General features: G+C 49.5%; 1 non-coding gene across 1 annotated transcript; it reads right to left on the bottom strand.

Annotated features, from left to right (window-relative positions):
- Nucleotides 1–8069: 8069 nt before the first annotated feature.
- On the bottom strand, nucleotides 8070–8141 carry TRNAQ-CUG (transfer RNA glutamine (anticodon CUG)). Its single transcript has one exon. It is a non-coding gene; the product is annotated as a tRNA-Gln (tRNA).
- Between the last annotated feature and the right edge of the window lie 227 nt (nucleotides 8142–8368).

Genomic DNA, 8368 nt, shown 5'->3' on the forward strand with positions numbered 1-8368 from the left:
TCGCGGGGGGCCGGGCCGCGGCGCCCCCTTTTTATCCTCCTCTGCAACACCCAGCGAGTGGCACGTGCCCTCTCGGTCCCGGGAAGGGACCGTCCGGGGGACCCCGCGCCGCCCGGGTGGGCGCCCCCCCCTCGCGGCCGCGGCCCCGCGCTCTGCCTCCTCCTCCTCCTCCTCCTCCTCCTCGAAGCCGGGGACCCCGCAGGCTGCTTCTCAGAGCGGCGCCCCTCCGCTCCCCGCCCCCGGACCCTGCGGCCACAGCGGGGACGCCGGGCCGTGCGGCCCCTGGCGGGGTCACCCTGGGGCCTGGGGGGGGGGATGGGGCGGGGGAGGCGGGGGCTGCTGGCGTCAAACCGCGCCCGGCGACCCGCTCCCGCCGCGTCCCGGGACTGCACGCGTCGGCTGCGCGGGTAGAAAACAGCGCGAAGGCGGCGCAGCGTGTCCCGCCGCCGTGGCCGGTGCTGAGATGAGGTTTCGGGTCCCGGGATCGAGCAGAAGGTTGGGTGCATTTCATCTTCTTTTCCTCGGACCCTGTCCCGCCAGCTCGCAGAAGCAGCTCGAGTCTCAGGCCAGGAGGGGCCGCGGTCGTCCGGGACCGTGTCCTTGGGCGTGGGGCGTCTCCGTGAACCCTAAGCTTGGCGGGGAAGGGAGATGCTGGCGGGGACTCCCGCCCCCTGACCCGCGGCCGCCGGCGATGCTCCCCCTTCGTCCTGCCTGGATCTACCCAAGAAGACACCATAGGAAAAGAAGGCCATGATCTTTTCCTTCTATTCACAGAATCTTTGTAGTTTTAAAGTTTCTGTAGATATAAACAGAGTCTCGTTTTGTTTGTCTGCAATGGCAGAGAGCTAGAGACCTAAAAAGAACTAAATATACTTGTGTAGCATAAAGTTAAAGGAATAACACTACCCAACTTTAAGACTTACTAGAAAGCTTCAGTTAGCAAGGTATTGCGGATTAGCGAAGGGATAGACACACAGACCAATGAAACAGAACAGAGGGTCCTGAAATGGGACTAGGGAAACATGTCCTATTGATTATTGACAAAGGTGTAAAAGCAATTCAGTGGAGAAAGTCTTTTTTTTTTTCTTTTCAATAAGCTGTTCGAATAATTGGACATACATGTGAAGAAAAATTCCACCTAAACCATACAGTTTATACAAAAACTAACTCAAAATGGAGCACAGACTAAATGTAAAATGTAGAACTAGAAAATTTATAGGAGAAAATCTTCATCATGTGGGGTTAGGCAGTGTTCTTAAGTATGTCACCAAAAGTTCTAGCCAGAAAAAGAAAAAAATAAATTGTACATCATTGAAATTAAAAAGTTAAAAAAAAAAAAAAAAAAAAAAAAAAAAAAAAAAAAAACAGCTAAGAGGGCAGCCCGGGTGGCTCAGCAGTTTAGCGCCGCCTTCAGCCCAGGGCCTGATCCTGGAGACCCCGAATAGAGTCCCACGTTGGGCTCCCCGCATGGAGCCTGCTTCTCCCTCTGCCTGTGTCTCTGCCTCTCTCTGTGTCTCTCATGAATAAATAAATAAAATCTTAAAAAAAAAAAAACAGCTAAGAGAAGAAAAGTTTTAGATTGAGAGAAAAAAATTAATAAATCACAAATGTAACAAAGGCTGGTGACAAGGATATATGAACACATCTTAAAATTAACAATAAGGAAATAAAAATGGAAAAATTAGGCAAAAGACATGAACAGACTTCCTTAAAGGATATAAGTACATGAACATCATTAGATATTAGGGAAATGCAAATTGAAGCCATAGTGAAATATCATTACACATCTACTAAAATGACAGTACCAAGTCTCTGGGATAAGGAGTAACTAGAATTCTCATAACACTGCTGATGAGAATATAAAATGGTATAGCCACCCTAGAGAAGATTTGGCAGTTTCTCATAAAGTTAAGCATGCAGGTACTATACAATTTAGCAAACTTGGATTGCTAGGAAATCTGCCTTAAAGAAACAAAAACTTGAGTTCACACAAAAATCTCTGCAGGAATGCTCATAAAAACTTTATTTGTAAAAAGCCAAAGCTACAATCATCACATATCCTTCAAAGTGTTAATTGATAGACAAAACAGTGGTATACCCACTGGATAGAATATTCCACAATGAAAAGAAATTGTTGATATACACAACTTAAAAGAATCTCAGAGTCTCCATGCTGTATAAGAGAAGCCAGTCTGAAAAGGCCATATACTATATGCTTCCATTCTTAGGACCATCTCAAAAAGATAGAACTATAGCGATCAACAGATTAGTGATTGCAAGGGGCTATGTTTGTGGGGAGTTGTGACAGTAACAAAATAGCATGGAGATTTTTGGTGAGATGAAACTGTTATGTATTCTAATTATGGTGATGACTCTGCAAATCTACATATATGTTAAAATTTATGGAGAATTTGTACCAAAAGAAAAAGTCCATTTCAGTATGATAATTAGGACATCAGGGGGAAGTCATACACTACGGACTGAACAAACTAGATGATGAACAGCTGGGATTTTGTCTTCTATTTTTTGGGGGGGGGGTATTTTGTCTTCTAACTAGTAGTAGCAAAGAATTTGCTTTCCAAGCCAATGCTGGGTGCTTTTCTTCAATCTTTCCTATAAAGTAAAAAGAGTTGTTCCGGTGCACGGGGGTCAAGCCCTTTTGCTGCCTTTGCCTGGCCTCTCAGGAGTGGGGGGGGGGCGAGGGTTAGGACTGGGGGGTGCTGCAGACCTAGCCTCTGGGTGACTGTTGGCCTTTCCTCCAAACGAGGCAGGTCTCTGCTCCTTGTGAGCTGAGGCTGGGAGTTCCACCAGGTGGGACCTTGAAAGTTTAATTCAATTGTTTGCAGTCTCCAGTTTCATAGCGGGAAGTTTCATCATATCATAGCGGCTTTAATGGGGGTTGTTTAACGAGGAAAACAATGAGTTAGATAACAGTGAGTTAGATGATGTCATAACTCGGATTCAAGCCAAGGTTACTAGGGTCGCAATGCAGAGTACTAACCACTGTACCATCACTGTTGGCCAAGGACAACCTGCTGTGCTGTGGTTGAGAGCAATTAACTCACCCAAATAACCTCAACTTTTTAAATTGGTTTTTCTTTCCGTGGCTAGTGTTGGTGTCTCTCGACTTTCTTTTCATTCCTTTGCCCTTTTCTTCTCATCCTCCAGACTGCTCTCACTCTCACCTACCTCCTTCTCTTTACCTCTCCTCCTCATCTTTCTCCCTGTGCCAATCCCATCCCTAGACTGAGGCCACCACACTGTCCTGGAGGGGAGCTCATTGACGTTCTAGGTGGTGTCCTCTAGATGTTTCCATGACTGGGACATTGAGCTGGTTCTCAATCAGCTTCCAGGATAAAGATTTTAAAGAATGGCGGGCTTTCATGTCTTCCCATTCAGGGCATTCTCCAGAACTAAAATTCATAGTCCAAGTGAATTTCTTGGTGCCCTTCCTGTCCCCTCCAGGCCCTTGCAGCTGAACGGACTCCTCCACCGAGCATTTATCGGGCGCCTACTAAGTGTCAGGCAATTCTGTAAGAGAGGGGGTGCATCGTGAGCAAACCCAAGGTCCCTGCCCCAGTGGAGTTCACGACTAGAGGAATTCAGGCGGGGCGGGGGATGGGAGGGTGGGGAGTGCGATGGAGGCAGAACCGACTCTCCTTCTCCTCGCACTTGCGCGCACGCCCGCTCTGCCCACCCAGGGATTTAGGGGGACTCGTGGACTCGTGGATTTAGGCGCAGGACAGGTGAAGTGGAGCAACGAACTGGAAAATGGATGACTTCAGAACGAGAGGCTGCATTGTCACCCTGGAGCCTGATTCGATCCTAGGAGTTCTCCTCTCTTTTGGTCAGCACCCAAATTTGGGTAACCACACGACTCTTGGACTCAGAGCCTTCCGTGCCCTTAGGCTTCTGGAGCAGGGAGGGAGGTTAGGCAAAACAGAAGTGTTGCTTGCACACAGAGAACCCTTCTCTGTACTTCTGTGCAGTGAAATGATTATGTACAATATACTCCCCTCGCCCAGTTTTAATGAGATGGAAATGAGATGCATACACCACTTTATAAGTTTAAGATATACAGCCTCATGACCTGACTTACATATTGTGAGATGATTACCACAACGTTGGTAAATATCCATCATCTCATTCAGATACAAAATTTTTGGAAGGTATTTTTTCCTTTTGATAAAAACTCTTAACTATTTAACAACTTTCAAATATACTATACAGCAGGATTAACTATAGCCGTCATGTTGTGCGTTATATCCCCAGTATTGATTTCTCTTATAACTAGAAATCATAAGATTTTGACCAGGAGCGTGAGCCAATTATGTATATAATACAAATGACCAACAGCCTACAGCTGACCTTGCCAAATGTCTCAGTGGCTCAATCTGTTAGTACCTTTGGCTAACAGAAAGTTTGATGGTTTGAGCCCATCCAGGGATGCTTGTGTTTCTGGAGAAACTGGCTTTCAAAGCCCTCCTGTTTCTCCTTAGGATACCAGGCTTATGTGTGCATCTAATTCCCAGGCACCACTAAAAAAAAGAGTGCCCCTTTGGAGAAAAAGTTTTGGAGCTTCAGAGCACACCTGCCATACATCTTCCCCTACTATTTCTGAGGCTGTTTCTTTCAGTTTAGCGTATTTGGAACATTGTAAATCCCTAAAATGGAGAACAAGAGAACCAGGTGGGACCTTGAAAGGCATATCCATGGTGAAGGCACAGGCTCTGAGCAGGAAACGTATTCAGTCCAAAAAAGTTAATTGAGTTTTCTGTGCCTCCATTTTTACACGTATAATGAGCCACATGGAGTACTTGGCTTATCCAAAGTTTAAATGAGATGTGTAGGGAAACACATAGCCAATGACTCTCACATAACAAATGTTTAATACACATTAGCTCTTACCAGTGTCATTGCCATCAGCATTTTCATTACCTGCTTTGTTCTTTTTAGTTAAGATCCTTCTTGAGGGCAGCCTGTTGGCTCAGCAGTTTAGTGCTGCCTTCAGCCCAGGGCCTGATCCTGGAGACTCAGGATTGAGTCCCACGTCAGAGTCCCACTTGAGTCCCACTTCGGGGCTCCCTGCATGGAGCCTGCTTCTCCCTCTGCCTGTGCCTCTGCCTTTCTCTCTCTCTCTCTCTCTCTCTCTCTCAATCTCTGTCTCTGTCTCTCATGAATAAATAAATAAAATTTAAAAAAGAAAGGACCCTTCTTGATATGAATGAGTCACTATTCAGACTCTAATTGATGGTCATGCAATTGGCTCCTATTTTGTTATCACAAATACTACTGCAGGGAACACCTTTTTACAAATATCTGTCATCATTCTTCTTCTTCTTTCCAGAATCCTGAAAAGGGAATTGTTAGATCAAATTTTGCTAATTCCTGCCTAATTGCCCTGAAAAGAAAATGTAGTAGGTCATATTCCCCACATTTTATGAATATTCTTTTCTCCAATGTTTTGCCAAAACTGGATAGTACTTACCTACCAGTTCGTTTAAACCTTTTTGTGCTAACATTTTTATAGACCTACAGTGGGAAAACGTTCTGTGCAAGACACCAAACCCAGAATTCTTCCATGAAAAGAGCCAATATTATGACTACATAAAAATCTATATTTGGGATACAAACAATAAATTTTAAATTTACACATATGTACGTATATGGCAAAGGAATTATTTTGTATTAGGAACACATTTTTGTCAAAGTTACATATACTCATAAGTTTATTTAGAAAAACAGCAAACCCCCCTTACTATTCCTTGACTTTCAAATTGTAAACATTGTCTCTCTTTCACATACTTCATCATCACCCCCACACCCAAACATGCTTCCTCTTGCTTTATCCTCCAGTACATTTGTATCATAATTTGATAGATCAATTATTATATTATTTTAATTATGTAAGCTTTATAATCAGAATTGGGCCACATAGGATACAGATTGCAGGAACAAAAACCCCAATGTTTTCAGGGACTTTTTTTTCTCAAGTGGATAAATTTGAGGTTTATTTCCTGTCTGATCACCTCCCCTCTACTTTCATATTCCAGGGAAGTACTGGATATGATTGGTTCAGCGTGGGTCATGCCCTCACCTTGAGCCAATGAGGGCAGGGCAGAGCACCTTCATGAACAGTACAAGGAAGACATTATTCAAGGAAGAAGCAATAATTCCAAGAACAAAAGAAGAAAAATGCTGGGGTGTTGAGTAGGCAACAAGAAGGACAAGAAAGCTATATTGCTCTGCAATGCATATACGTAGTAGAGTATGGATCCAAGGTGAAGGGAAAGGATTTTTGAGAGATGTAGGCCTTGGATATGCTTAAATGGGCTGAAGCTATGCACACACATGTGGGACTGCAGAGGGGCTGGATGCTGATGAGGATCTGCCCTTCCTAACCTGAGGAGACTAGTGAGTGTCTTTGTCACCAGGCAGACACTGGCCTTGAACTAAAACAATTCAGGTGGAAAAATACAGGAAAGGGCTTTTCCTCCTTGAAGAAAAGTCTGGAGTCCGGTTTTGGTAGGGAGTGAGGCTATAGCTGGCCTGATAAGGGTACTAAAATCTATGTATAAGTGCAGTTCCATGAAAAGAATCACTTTTACTAGTAAAGAAGGTGCCTGCCATGCCACAGAGAAAACCTGTTGATTAACCCTGACTATTCACTTTGCTCAGTCTCCTGGCCAGACCCCCTACCCACACTTTGGAAAGGCTCAGTCTGCTCAGCCACCACATGTCCTGGCAACCTTCGTCGTTTTGGGTGCCTCCACCCTCTCCAAGCCTGTCCTGCCAGCAGTCGTCCTGGAAGGGAAGAAAAGAGAGGGAAAGGCTACTTACCATTTAGCGCCAAGGAATTCAACAAAGCCCTAACTTGGTTCTTAATAATTTGCTGGTCTATTTACCCTCGGACTCCGACTCCCACAATTAACGAAAAGAGCAAGGACAAACGCCCGGCCCGAAGGTCCCCCCCCCCCCCCCCCGGGAGCACTCCACAGGGAGCCGGAGGCGGCCACCCAAGGCGCGGTGACCCCGGGCTCCCGCCTTCTCCTCCCGCCCTCCTGTCTCCCTCCGGGCGTCTCCGCGTTCCCCTTCCTACCCTCCGTCCCTCGGGCCCTCACCGCCCCCCCCCCCTCTTTCAGACCCTCAAAGCGAGCCCTTAAATAACATTGGTATTTAGAGTCCTTTCTAACCCGGTGGAAGTTCCAAAAAACTAAGAGAACATTGTCACTAGCTATGAGGTCCTTCGTGACGTGTGACCGGAGCTTCTACGGAGCAGAAGAGAACGAGCGTGTTTCCACCGCATCCCGGGCCGAGGCGTCTTCTCGGTGGAGCGAGGGGGCGCCCCGCGGGCGGGACTCGGAGCTGGAGGGGTTCCGCCGGCGGCCGCGGGTCAGGGGGCGGGAGTCCCCGCCAGCATCTCCCTTCCCCGCCAAGCTTAGGGTTCACGGAGACGCCCCACGCCCAAGGACACGGTCCCGGACGACCGCGGCCCCTCCTGGCCTGAGACTCGAGCTGCTTCTGCGAGCTGGCGGGACAGGGTCCGAGGAAAAGAAGATGAAATGCACCCAACCTTCTGCTCGATCCCGGGACCCGAAACCTCATCTCAGCACCGGCCACGGCGGCGGGACACGCTGCGCCGCCTTCGCGCTGTTTTCTACCCGCGCAGCCGACGCGTGCAGTCCCGGGACGCGGCGGGAGCGGGTCGCCGGGCGCGGTTTGACGCCAGCAGCCCCCGCCTCCCCCGCCCCATCCCCCCCCCCCGGGCCCCAGGGTGACCCCGCCAGGGGCCGCACGGCCCGGCGTCCCCGCTGTGGCCGCAGGGTCCGGGGGCGGGGAGCGGAGGGGCGCCGCTCTGAGAAGCAGCCTGCGGGGTCCCCGGCTTCGAGGAGGAGGAGGAGGAGGAGGAGGAGGCAGAGCGCGGGGCCGCGGCCGCGAGGGGGGGGCGCCCACCCGGGCGGCGCGGGGTCCCCCGGACGGTCCCTTCCCGGGACCGAGAGGGCACGTGCCACTCGCTGGGTGTTGCAGAGGAGGATAAAAAGGGGGCGCCGCGGCCCGGCCCCCCGCGAAGGTTCCACCGAGACTTGAACTCGGATCGCTGGATTCAGAGTCCAGAGTGCTCACCATTACACCATGGAACCGCCGGGGGCGGGCCTCCTCGGCTCTCCGAGCTGTGCACAGCGCCCGCCTCCGCCTCCGCCCCGCGCGCCGGCGACGCGCCTCCTGCCGGCGTCTGCTCACCTCGCGCTCGGCTCCTCGTCCGCCACGGCCCGCCGGGGCTCACCTCCTCCCTGCCGCTCCCGGGCTCGCGTCCCGGGGAGCCAGATCGAGTCCGCTTGCGGGAGAACGACAGGGACGGGCTTTGGGG

Source organism: Canis lupus, chromosome 17, assembly GCF_003254725.2.
Source record: "Canis lupus dingo isolate Sandy chromosome 17, ASM325472v2, whole genome shotgun sequence".
Taxonomy (NCBI): domain Eukaryota; kingdom Metazoa; phylum Chordata; class Mammalia; order Carnivora; family Canidae; genus Canis; species Canis lupus.